Source organism: Periplaneta americana, chromosome 15, assembly GCF_040183065.1.
Source record: "Periplaneta americana isolate PAMFEO1 chromosome 15, P.americana_PAMFEO1_priV1, whole genome shotgun sequence".
Classification (NCBI taxonomy): Eukaryota; Metazoa; Arthropoda; class Insecta; order Blattodea; family Blattidae; genus Periplaneta; species Periplaneta americana.
In genome coordinates, this window is record NC_091131.1 from 87578875 (window position 1) to 87593583 (window position 14709).

Below are 14709 nucleotides of genomic sequence, written 5' to 3' on the forward strand. Positions count from 1 at the left end.
CCTTCCCGCTTCCTCCACTCCTTCCTGCAAGTATAGACGGCAAGTATTACCTTCAGAGCTCTCTACTAAATACTTCGTATTACTCCTTACCAATTTTCTCAATTTTTAATCTCGCATCATAAGTCATGACACTTGTTTTTATATATACATAGCTGAAGTCTCTTGTATGCTTGTTATATGGTAATACACCAGCATGGTATCTAGATTTGGCCAATCTGGAATTACTACCTTTATAATTTAAATGAAATGCAATAATACCAACATTAGTAAACTACATTTTATAAAAGACATCTTTAATCATTGTGGTTCTGTCTCATTGAATGTGAAGGAGCAATTGAATGATCAGGGTTCATAGTAAGTAAAACAAATGCCATAATGAGGTAACAGTAAGATTTACATGTGAATTGTATAAAATTTTAAATGAAACAAAGTTCTTGAGTCTTTGACTCGATTTAAATAATAAAATAAAAACAAATATAAAACTTCTAATTCATTCCATCTACAATAAGTTTTAAGAGAACACTTTATGCGCAAGAAACCTTTATCACATAACTCTCAAACAGCTCTAAAACTAGAATATCACACTCCTGTACTCCAATCAGTGACATGTGATCAGTAGAAATGCAGTAGAAATAATTCTTAACAATGACTGTGATAAATATGAAGTAATGCTATTAACTCATACAAAATACAATGCTTCTTTATTCGAAAAACGATTGTTCATTACATTAATATTCAATATATTGCTTTTCATGTCTGCTGTGCTAGGTCAGTGGTAACACACACGGTTCCTGGCCAGACAGCTTAGCGTGGTTAATGAAGAAATGTACCATAGCTTTATACCATGGGACTGCATGCGTGTCCCTTATTTTGTGATTGTTCTGTAATATTATCTGATGGTGGTCATATCCAGGGAGACCCAAAATGTGTGGTTGTCTAATGTTCAGTTTCGAGAACTACTTCAGAAGCAGGCCAACTCCCTATGACTGTAGATGGAATTTTGCCTTTCATATGCAAGAAAATATGTCCATTTCAGAATATTTTTTTTGTTACAGAATGAAATACATTTTATCTATGGAAGTTCTTGCGAATTTAATGGAAGAAAATTTATAATACTTCCATTATCAATACCTGTACTTACGATATTCTTGAAATTTTGCAGAAAAATATACGTAAATTAATACAGCAGTGGTTGCCAAACACCACGAAATTGTGACGTAATAGAAATGCAACCTGCACACCACTATCGCAGGGAGAGGGGTGGAGTAGGTATCTCCTCAGGTAATGCAGTGAATAACAGTACAGAGACGGACTGTGACCAAAAAACCAAAGCAATGTAATATTTTTCTACTTATTAACTATACACACTTTTTTCCATTTTGATTTTTTATCCTCCTATTAATTATTTTTGTATTATTAATAAAATAACATAAATTTATTTTCTTATTTAACATAGAAAGAGCGTGTACTTTACATCAGCAGTAATTTGAAATTAGAAAAGCGTACCAGGCTGGTCACGAAGTTGTAAATTACACTACATACTTCAAAAAAACTATTTTATTCCGATTAAGACATAGAAGCCGATATTTTTTATTGTTTATTAATGAAATATTTAAATTACACTCATACGTAGAAAAAAACGTGGAAATATTTTACACCGATTAAAACATAGAAGCCAATACTTTTTATTGTTTATTTATTAATGAAATATACAAATTACACTACATACGTCGAAGTATTTTACCCCGATTAAGACATATAAGCCGTTACTTTTTATTGTTCTTTTATTATTCAAGTTACAGGTAAGGGCGTGGTAGTCTTCATAACAAGAAAAATAATGACAACGTACATTGTTCTTTTATACTTAATTTAAAATTTTACAACAAATTAAGTATCTCATATTTTTGCCATCTGCACAAAATAAATACTTTTCCTTCCATGCTCCTTAAAATTAAGTTTTTACTTACTATCTGTTTTCGAAAAGACATCGAAACATATTATCCTACACACTTGTAACATTACATGCATACATCCGCTGCTGATAAATGTCTTTACTCATATCGAAGTGATGGCTGTAAACAGAGGGTGGGGATATGATGTCATGGTTACGCTTGAGTGGAGACAGGGGCATGTGTTGCGACACAGCTTTTGGCGATCACTGTAATACAGTATTAGTAGCTATCAAATAAATAACTATTACTATCATTGTCAAATTGCATACAAATTTACCGTATCTAAAAATACTACCTAGTTTTTTACAAATGGAAATATACATATTTAATAATTTTACTAATAATACGGGTTATTTCGTTGTATTTATATTTCTACTGCATATTTGATTCAACAATATCAAAATCAGTTAAAAAAAATCGTCTAAAGAAATAGTTTGTTGATGGTTGGTGTCTAGTCCTCCGTTACTTGACAATGAAATTATCTTCTTTCTTGCAACTCAGTAGAACTGAACAAAGTTAGTAGCCTGAAGAAGATCTTCATAGGGCATTAGATGGTCTTCATCCATAGATAGATAATTTTTTTTATATCGAGTCCATTGAACGAAATCCACTCATGTCCCCTGGATGTTACTAAACGTGTAATAGTAGAACAATGTGATAGAAAGAAAGGAGTTCTCTTCTATAAATATTTAATAAATAGTCAATTTAATAAATATTTTGATTGTCAGTAATAATTGGTTTTATGGTGAGCCTGATGGTCTGTTCTGCCTCGGAGATTGTCCTCCCAGCATCTCAGTCTTTAGACATACCGATGTCTTGTCGGTCTATACAGTGTATGGGACGAAAACTACTGATAAAGTTTTACAACTCAACGACTGACAAATTTATCCAAATGCAGTTTGCCGCAAAAGATCACCAAACTTTTATGGTGATCAGTAAATTTCCACATGTGTCATTTTGACTAAACAAATGGACGTGTCAACACGGAAATGTCAGCAACAATGAATTAAATACATAGGCGCTGGCACTTTCTGTTCCCTCAACTTACAGAGCCAGGGTGTCTCCCCCTTCCAACAAAAATCAAGAGAGATTCCGTGTGTTAAAAAAATAATTCGTTTGAAAGATGAACTAGGACATAAGCCAAAAATGGTTATTTCAAATCCATAGAGATGACCAGCTGTTGCAATGAATATGTTAGTGATGCAACTCTCAGTGCTGGATGGGCACCAGTCCCATAAACATGGGCGTATGCGGGGGGGGGGGGGTACTGGGTTTGAACCACCCCTTGAACTTTTTGAAAAAAAAAATGACATATTTAGATTTAAGTGCTTTTTTAATCCATAATCGTTTCCCCTTCTCTAATTTTTCACTGTCGGAGTAACAAAATCTACATCAACATAAGGCATAGTCCTCCTACCCCTCCTTCAGTATAATTAATCCCTGTGCTTGGTGCTGTGGCACGTTCGAATTATAACAATGCTATCTTTATTACAGAGACACTTACTGGCTAGTACCGACTTTGTAATAAAATGAAGCTGACACAATACGAAATTTAACTTGTAAAACATACTGAAAAAGATTGCTTTGGCAGTTCTGCAGTGCAGTTGTTAAATATAGTGCATTGTCGATTTTAAACTCATTCTAAGAATGGTATTCGTCCGTTCGTTAATTTGAGTTCTGACTTTATTGTGAAACATTCGTTTAACATTTTGTGCATTTGACAGTTCATATTTTTAATATAAACTTCACATTATCTTTCTAGGTTCACTGATATGTCTGACTGCAAACCTCAATTAAAAATTATTTAGCAAAAAGTCGCGTAGTAATTCTCGCTAGGTTAGTGAAAATTTCACATTGTCAAATGTTTCTTAGCAGCCGCAGCATGATGATGTTCTCATGAACATTCTTCTCGAAACTAGTTTCATATCCTCCTGAGAAAACTCAGCTGATGGTGATGATGATACACAACATTTTAAATACCGATAATGTAAATTGTAAAAAATTTTAATATTGACCCCCCCCCCTTCTCCCTAACAAAATTCTGCGTACGCCACTGCCCATACATGGTTGAAATTTCATGAGAAAATTTCTTCTTCCATGAAGACTCGAATCAGTGCTCGGTGCTCATTCTGCACTGCTGGTCCAAGGCATGATGTCTTTTTTTATATGCATATCATTTCTCTGGATCAACCTCAGCTGTAGGCTTATTTTATGCTAACTATGTTATGTTAATACTGACTCATTAATCCTATACCTTAATTAAGGAATTAAGTCCAGCTATGGAAGTCTGTTCAAAGTCCTGGTTCTAGGAATATTTTCCCAAAGATGAAATATCTTCTGCAAACCAAAACATCGCAGGAGCATATAATGTGATGGGCTGTTTCAGTCTCCTTCCCACATAATCTGCAGTCTAGGTTGTCCTCAACATGTCCATTCTATTGTGATGCTGTGAGAGAAGCTGTAATTGCTGTTAGCTGAAATCTGTCACAGTGAAGTGATTTCAGCTCTCTTGTTACATGACTAGTACTTGACAGGATGATGATGATGATGATGATGATGATGATGATACATGATCTGATAATGAATTGTTTCCTATGTTTAATTCCTGGTGTCTAGGTCCAGGTTTTGTGATGTTGAGTCTTGGAGTCTCTTAACAGAGAGCCTACGTATTCTGAGAGTCGTCTCTGATCCAATATATTTTGTAACTGCTCCTTGTCTTACAAGTTCATCAGCTTTTTATTACCCTCAATATCAAAACTCCCTGCTACCCAGATGAGTTTGAACTCATTTTGTTCTGCCAGGATTAGGAGAAGGCATGACGCCTTAGACCACGCAATTACTGCGCGAGACTCCTGAGTATACAAGTAATTAAATTTTTTTATGCTAGTTACCAACACTCGGGAGGAAATTAAACGCAGAATAAATATGGGAAATGAGTGTTATTACTCGCTTGAGAAGCTTTTGTCATCTAGTCTGCTGTCAAAAAAATCTTAGTTAGAATTTATAAAACAGTTATATTACCAGTTGTTCTGTATGGTTGTGAAATTTGGACTCTCACTTTGAGAGAGGAACAGAGATTAAGGGTGTTTGAGAATAAGGTTCTTAGGAAAATATTTGGGGCTAAAAGAGATAAAGTTACAGGAGAATGGAGAAAGTTACACAATACAGAACTGCTCACATTGTATTCTTCATCTGACATAATTAGGAACATTAAAATGTTTGAGATGGGCAGGGTATGTAGCACGCATGGACGAATCCAGAAATGCATATAGAGTGTTAGTTGGGTAGCCAGAGGGAAAAAGACCTTTGGGGAGGCTGAGACGTAGATGGGAGGATAATATTAAAATGGATTTGAGGGAGGTGGTATATGATGATAGAGCCTGGATTAATCTTGCATAGGATAAAGACCGTTGGCGGGCTTATATGAGGATGGCAATGGACCTGTGGGTTAAGGAACCTGCAAGTTCATTGCTGGCCTTTGTAAGTAAGTAGGTTACCAACCCTACCAAGCAACCTGCAACATGAAGGACCAGGGATTTTCTTTTGGGGTCTCCTTCCCTTAGAGGGTCGCCTTCAACTAGGATTACGAGAATTTTTATTATTTATGCATTTATTTATAGAATAAATGGTCATTATTACTTTTCAGCATGCTGTAACTGCAAGTACTTGACTGAGCCATAACACTACCACATGTTTCCAACTGTGCACTTGTATGGATTATAATTGGATTGGAATAAATATTATTAGAAAAAATTATGTACTTAATATCAGTAAAGGCCCACTGCTGTGCAGTAACGGTTAGCATGCCTTACTGTGAAATGAGCGGGCCCGGATTCAAATCCTGGGTAACTTTCGGCACTGGACCGTAGACTCATTTTGCTGACATTATCACCTTCATATCATTCAGACACTAGATAACCACAGCAGCTGATGAAGTGTCGTAAAATAACTCACTAAAAAAAATCTGTGAATGACTGGCACAGGTCAATGATCCACATCTACTTCACATAAAATCTAAAAAAGGAGAATAAAACATTACTCACACGGCTGAAGATTTCTCCAAATGTCACTTCTAAAACTACCGGAAATTATCTCAAGGAAGTTCTCAGAAAACGATCTTTTGAATCATGATGCTAGCTCTCACATAAAGGTGTTTGTACATATTGTGAATCGAAGTGAGATGTTCCTAGCAGAACCTTCAATACTACCCACTATAGTCACCTCTGCTGCAGCAAGACTGAAATACTTGGCCACATACTGGGGTTCTGTTAGAAGGGAGAGTTACTGCGTAACAACAGACACCATCAAGCCCATGCAGCAATTGCCAATCTGCTGAGAAACAGAGGATGGGAAGTACATGAGAAGAGAAGATGACTCTCATAGAAGAGTGGATATAATTGTTATCGATAAAATAACTCAGAAAGTGATGGTCTTAGACCCTGGATATGCTTTTTGGAGGAAGGGGATATATGCCGAAATTCACATGTAGTGTTCTTAAATCTGTTAATATTCCCTTTTGTGAAATATAGAAGGTTGTGGTGAAAATTCTGAAGGCCTCTCTCCATATTCTGTACTATGTAAACATACAACTTTCTTAAATGTATAGAACGAATAATTATTTGAATCCTATCAATTTTCATTATATTTTCATGTTTGTAATTCTGGATTCCAGTAGTGAACCTCTCTTGAGGACGGATGATTTTGAATAAATGTTAGTAATAAGGGATGTCTTTACTTACAATGTGTTGGTAAAATTATCGTACATAACATTTTAAAATTACATTTAATTATGTATTTTAGGCTAATTATATAGCAGAGACATGCACGAACCAAAATTGTGAAGCATGGCCAATCTGAGCATGAGAGTGTTTTTAAATGCATTACCTTAGCTCATCTAAAGCTACAAAACATTTAGAGGAGCCTAGTGAAAGCTAAAAAAGATTAATAATGTTTATCCAACTTACAGTACTCGTGGTAGAATAGTGCAGTTGGGGTAAAGATAAACTTGAGCAGATGTATTTGAAAATGAGTACTCACTACTCATTGTTGAATCATGTTATCACTTCTTGTTATGTACTACGATTTAATGTGATGTACTGTTGCTCTGGATGCATTATTAAATTAAAATATGCGGGTCCACATCTGTGAAGTAACGGTTACCGTGTCTAGCCGCGAAATCAGGTGGCCTAGATTCGATTCCCAGTTGAGGTTTTTCCGGGGTTTTCCCTCAACCCAATATGAGCAAATGCTGGGTAACTTTCGGTGCTGGACCCCAGACTCATTTCACTGGCATTATCACCTTCATCTCATTCAGATGCTAAATAACCTAAGATGTTGATAAAGTGTCATAAAATAACCTACTAAAAAAAATATGCGGCTGATACAGAGTTCCTATGTAGATCAGTCCCAGGTAATAATGTTCCATCAGCTTTATGACTGGTGTGGAGCACCCATCTGAAGCAGTAAAGGATGGAGTGGGAAAGCATGTATGGACTTGTCTATATGCCAAAGTATGAACATTTTTGCCCCCCAACAGATTTTATTAGGTAAAAGTTGGAGTGCTACCAGTCTGCATAAGAATTCTCTGTATATTTGCCACATGAATCTGTAAGACGAGGGTTTCTTGTGAATCTTGGTCAAAAGACTTCTTGTTTCTTAATTTTTTATGGAAAAATGATTATTAACATGTTATTTGTTAGAAAGAAAAATCGCTATCACAGTTCGAGAAAGGACTAAAAACGTTTAGTTCTTGTTCTTGCTGCATGAGTCTGAGAAGCCCTTAAGATTTTGAGTATGAACCCAGGCCAAGCTTAGGCTTGCGGACTTAGCTTATGCCTATGCTGATTTCTGTTGTACTGTATAGGCAAAAGGTGTGAAATTCACAATAGCTTTGATTATTAATTGAAAGTGTAACAATAAGAATGAGTTGAAAATGAATCAAATTCAGTTTAATGCTAACATAGGAATCAAATAAGAGACAATTGAATTTTGAATACTATATTTATTATTGCGGGAAATATTATTGGAAAACAGTACAATGGTACCGTACAACATAATAAAATTTTAAGTACTGATAACAGTTCTTTACTTTTTTGTGTGATGAATTTTTATGTCAATATATTCATTATGACATTGGTTTATGTTTTAACAGGTCTGGAAGAAGGTAAGTAGTTTAAATTGTGGAAGATGCTTGCATGTACAGGAAAATACTTTGATGTCGTTACCTACGGTATCTACAGAGAAGTTCCTGACTTCACATCAAGGTGAAAAACTGTAATCTTCAAATGTAGGTAAGTATTTTACAAAACTGATTTTGAAATACCGGTAACGTAAGTACTAATGTAAAACTTAGCTAAATAAATACTGTATACTAACACTAAGAGCGATGTGTAAAGTAGGAACGTGTATAACGTAGGAATAGTAGTGTATAGGTGGGACATTTTTATAATAGGAATAGTCTTGAAATGTTAGTTTGTCTTAAAATTTATGTGCTCGTTTAATTAAAGATATTTTTGTTAACGTACTTCTAATTTGTTAATAGACAAGTATTTTTTCATACTGCATAATTTTATCTTTGACTAACAAATAGTAAGTACTAAAGTGACATCACAGAATTTTGTTATAAAAAGTGGGTATAAAATAGTTTTTTCAGGTACAGTACGGTACGTATTTTGTATAGGTCTACTATTTTATAGTTCATTCTTCTATATTTAAAATCAAATTAGTTTTTTTAAGTGTCCTTAGCAGTCCTTCTGGAGAAGGTGGTGAAAACTCTGTATCTACATTATAGCAGACAATGAGATCATTACTGTCCAGTGCATGAGAATTTTGTCATTTTTAATCTCATTTTCGTTCAATTTTAAGACTTTCCAGGCCCAAGTGGAGTTGTAAGAAAAATTACATTAAAAACATAATTATTAGGACATTTCTCGGTTCCATGATGAAAAATACAAGAAAAGGTGTTGGACCACCATTCCGGCATGTTCTGCCAGAAAAAAAGCATTGGTTCTTAGTGAAACGAAGTATTTAGGTACATTGTGCTGTTTTGAAAATATTTAGTATGTAGCAGTATTCATATAAATTGTGAAGCTCTTACAGCTACTTATAATGTTTGTATGGAACCAGTAATTACATACTGTGGTTTTAATAACAGCAAATCTTAAAAATATAACGTTATTAGAAAATAAAAGTCTCTATAGGAGTTATAAAATCTGTGTCAATACCTGCAATACAACTATATAATTTCGGAATATGTATGATAAGAACTTTCTTGTGTTAAATCTTAACGTACATTGTTAACATGTTTCGACCTATTTTCGATCATAACTATATAATACTTCATCATCTTCCTATTGAATGTCAACTAAAAAAGGATGCTATTATTCGGTATGAAAAATTGATCAGACTTTCATTTGGCAATTGGGAACTAAGAGACTTCATAATAAACTTTAAATCTCAGGAAAACTTTCTTTCTGAAGTACCGGTACATGAAATTAAGAAAAAGATAATCTCCCAAAAAGTAAAGAAAGTCTTAATTCCCAAAACTAAACCTACACAAGCAATAGAAATAGAGTATTACCCCTACCTGGTTGAAGATACCAAGGAAAGTGACACTCCAAAAGATGTCCTGAAATTGCCAGCATTGGAAACTATTTAAATAGTAGATTCCCAGAGAAAGAATGGCTTCATATTTTCACGATGGATCAGTACTGTCCAACCAAAATGAGTGATTCTAAAGCAGCTATTACTGCTATAACCACCAGTATGTTGTCTAAAAGTGGAAAAATAACTGACTGTTGGAAAATTATACACCATCTGTTAAAGCTTAACAAAAAATATGTTTTTCAATGGGTATTGGCATACTGGTTTATCTGGTAATGAAGCTGCTGATCGTTTTGCTAAGAAGGAAAGTAAAATCTTACAAAATCCCATGTTAACTTTACCATTTTCAACAGTTAAAAGATTAATAAACTAAAAAGATATAATATCATACCATTTCTACGAAATTTCAAATAATAAAAGATTGGAGTGCCTCAATGTGCAACAAAACTTAATTCCTGAGTATCCAAGGAAAAGTGCAGTTCCATTCTTTCGATTACTCACAGAGCATGACTGTTTGTCAAAACGATTGAACAGAATTAAAATTATTACTTGAGTCCTGCACTTTATTAACTAATAATTAACCAGATAATAAATATGTTGGGAAATTTGATGAAATAAACCTAGTTCATAAGAAGTGATACCTATTTTAAGGCGCAGTCTTGGTGAAGACTCCATGTAAAGCAGTCTCACGATGTTCGTCGAGAACCTAGTTTCTAAAAAAGGGACAGGAAAAGAACAGACTGACATGAAAACCCCTGGTGAATGAATAAGTTGGTTTTGATATTTGCGACAAATTTAGTAATGACACTATTTTCAAATATGTGAATATTGTAGGTAGCACAGGAAACACTTATCCAAAATGGCTAAACTACACTGTGTCCGTAAAGTCATTGTGCAGTTTTGAATGATCATACAAAAAGCAATGAAACAAGATAGAAATGTGAAACCTTCACCAAATGAAAGAAAATCTCTCCAAGTTTGCATACCTGTTCAGTAGTTCGATGTGGCTTCCGTTTGTTGCTCTACACACATCTAAACGATATTCTAATTCATTCCACACACGACCAAGGACATCAGGTATAACAAAGTGAATAGCATCTCTGATTCTGTCTCTTAAATGGTCAATGTCGTTGATACGAACACTGGTCACATGTTGCTTGACATAGCTCCACAAGTAAAAATCTAAAGGTGTTAGATCCGGTGATGGTGGTGGCCATGCCTTCTATCCACTGCTGGGGAAATGTTGTATCCAGAAACTCGCGAACAATGTTGGCATAGTGTGGAGGAGCACCATCACGTTGAAAGATGACGTCACAGTCTTCTCCATAAATAAATATGGGCCTATAATTTTATCATGCATAAGGGCACACCAGACATTCACTTAAGGGGGTATTGTGCTCATATTCAGTGTAGGCACGAGAATTTTCAGAAGCCCATATCCTCACGTTATGGCGATGAACATGACCACACACATGGAATGTGGCCTCATCAGTAAACACAATCTTCTGTAAGAATTGTTCATCTCATCAAGCATCTGTACAGCAAACTCAAATCATTTGGGTTTATCAGTTGGGCGGATAGCATGTAACAACTGCAGTTTGTAACCCATAAAACGGAGATGTTTCTTTAAAACTTTATGAATTGTAGTCTTCTTTAGGCCTAGATTTTGAGCACAGGATTTCTTAGGGCTCCTTAGGTTGCTATCCCATATACAGTAGAATCTCTATTATCCGTGGTAATGAAGGGGATGCACTGAACGGTTAATCGAAAAAATCGGATAATCCGTGCCATAAAATATTTTCGTAAATTAAGTAGATAATACTTGCACTTTTTAAACTTCCTTCGTCATCTTGTGTTTAACACGTTAGGTAGTGAATCAGTATTTCTCTCATTTAAGTCTGGTTGTCAACGAGGGGTTTTTAAGGGGCAAGGAAATTCCTTGTAATGGATGTCAGCGGAAAGATAGGAATAGTAGAGGTCTCGTGTTGTAGATTTACGTACTTTACGCACTTCATTATTGATTTTTATTAATTCTCGCACAATTGTAACATCAATCTCGTATTCTGATGCGAGATGAGAGACAGTTTCTCTTAACCCAAACAACTAAATTATTTGCACTTTTTCGGTACTTAGCACAACACGTTTTCTTTTGTCACTCATAGAATATATTTTACATAAAGTAGGCCTACGGCGACTCGAACAGTAGATCATATTGTTTAACTATCAAGGCTTGTAATAGCACTCTCTAGAAAAAAATACGTACTGGTACTAATATAATGTACAGTAGTATTACTTCATATGCTTCTGTAGCAAAAAAAAAAAAAAGAAGAGGGAGAGAAAGACAGTCGGATAATCCGGCAACCGGTTAATAGGGTGACGAACAATCGGGGTTTTACTGTAGCTGCCAATTTCCTTCAGCTGCTTATCCCATCAGTGAATATTACTTCTATGTGGCATCTCTTCATTGTACACAGGAGATATTCACAATGAACATCCATCATGGATTCAAATTTTGCAAGCTACAGGACGCATTGAATTTTCTTTTGCACCGTCCACATCTTAACTAAATGGCGTGATTCGTTTCATTGTTGTGTTGCATCATTACCTGTGCATGCATAAAATTGAAATTTATGCTTCAGAAACTCTTCAGTGTATCGTAAGTTTCATTCGGTTTCGTTTCGTTTAGCCATTATAAGTGTTCGAAACTGTACCATGACTTTACAGACACAGTGTATTTATAGGTACCGGTATTATTTAACCAGGATAAATTTCTGTATTCCTATTAATATAATCTGCTTGAACTCCGCTCAGCATTCTTCTACACTACTGCCCTTTACTACCAATAATGAGTACTTTTCTCTAAGATAATTTTGGAAGCCTTCTCTGTCCACTTTGTTATATTGCAAGACATTTTTGTTCTTTGTTCTGCTTTGCCTGTTCTTAGCATTCCATAATATTTCAAGAATTACCGCGTCGTGGTCACTAATACCTTGAATCACTTCAATACTTGCGACTATTTCTGAGGGTCTTAAAAGAAATATGTCTAGTAAGGAATCTCCCCTTGTCGTCCTATCTGTTACTTGTATTAAGTTATGTTTCCAGATGAGTGCGTTTACTAATGACTGGGCTTGACCCATCCCTCCCTCTATTCTACCCTGTCAGTTTACCTGGGGCAAGTTTAGGTCTCCCGCAACAACATATTGACCATGAATGTATGTATTTTCCAACATATCTCTTATTTTACACAGTACGTTCAAGCCTTCTTTTGGAGTCCTGTATAAACCGATGATGTGTAATATGTTTCACGAATAATCATCTGCTATGTCTACATCCAACATTTCGAACTCAGAGTCTTTAAAATTTTCAGCGCTCTGCAGGCACTCTTTTACGCATATAAAATCCCCTCCCCCTGTTCCTACACGGTCGCGTCTGTATATTACATAATTGTTTCTAAATACTTCTGAGTCTGTTACTTCACTAGAAAGCCATGATTCTGTTCCTATTATGACGTCAGGTTTATGCGAATCTCCTAGATTCCAGAATTCAACTGATTTATTATAAATACTTCTACAATTGACCTGCAGCACTACTAAAGTATTACCATTACATGACATAATATTGCTGATCCCTGTTGTTTCCACTGTGGCCGCCACTACTGCCTCCATCTCTCCTGTTGCTGTCGTAATAGTACTCATACATACTATTTGTCGTCGTCATTCCTGGTCGTTGTTCCTCTGCGTTGATGCTGTCCTCGAGAACAGCACTCCTAGTTCCGTCGCTCCTCTTCGATTTAGATGGACTCAGTCACGTCCCAGGTCCCCGTCACTGATCCATGAATTTGGGTCCACGAATGTTGCTCCCATTCTATCTGCCATCTAGTCGAATGCCTTATTGGTTCGCCCAATCCGAGTCCAGTGAAAATCTCTTCACTGCACTATCCCGCTGATAATTATCTTTGCCTGGGGGTACAGCTCCTTCGTCCTTACTGCCAAATCGTACATATCTCCCATAACATATTCATATTGTCGCCTCAGGTCATTGGTCCCCACATTAACATTGTAGTTTTTTTTGTCCCTTTTCTTCTGTTGTTCCAATTTGTCTCACTCCTTCGACTCATATCCCCGGGTAGCACAGCACTTCGAGGTCCTTATTTTCTTGTCCCACATGTCGCACCATGGAATCTCCTATCACTAATATCTGCTTTTCCTTGCTCGCCTCCCCATGTTGTTCCTCGCGTAGTCACCTGTTCTCTGCTTCCATCTCTCTCAGCCGTTCTTCCATCTGCTGCAGCTTCCCTTTCAGTTCCACCACCTCTTCCTTCAGCGATTCAATTTCTATATCTGTGGTCACAACTATGTTCCTCATATGAGGGGTTCACAACCAGAGTGGACCAAGTCCATCTGGAATAGTTCTGAGATATTGAGTCTTACAGTTCCTGGCTCATGCTTAGCAACCTTCACCTTCCATAGGAAAAGCTGCCTTCTGTGGAGTAATAAATGAGTTATGAACTTTGTTTGTTATGGCAATGAATAAATCTAAGTTTTCTTCATCCGAGATTGTATTAATCCACAAACTGATCACTGATGGACTTGGTCCACTCTGGTTGTGAACCCCTCATATATTCCTTACAACTCCAGTTCTCCTCAATATGCTGGTCCCTCTTTGAGTTTTTGGCAGCTGAAATGAAACCACATCGAACAGGAGCTGCACATAAGACTAGTCCTCAAATTGTTCCTGCATACTCCGCACTTCACAGGTCCTGGGTTCAGTTCCACTCCTCCAATCACTAACAGCATGGCTAGTATCAGGATCACAAAACTGCTTTAGTGTCTGTTCCGTACTCCCCTGGCCCGAAGCTGCAGGGTTTCACTTCACCATCCGCGCTGCCCAGGTACCGAGTCTCGCCTGGTACACTGCTAGTTCACATCCCATTCTACCTGCTGTCTAAACAACCTGTTCTCGACGACTACCTGCTATCGCACATTGTTAAATATTCGTATTAATTCTAATTGAAATACGAAATGTCGGACATTTCAAATTTCATTTCAATATCTGTTTGTTTCAGTGCTGGAAAAAAATATTTTCCAGTCATAAATCATTCCTGAGAATTACAAATGCCACTCTCGTACTCTTTGTTAATTTTTCTCTAGGCATC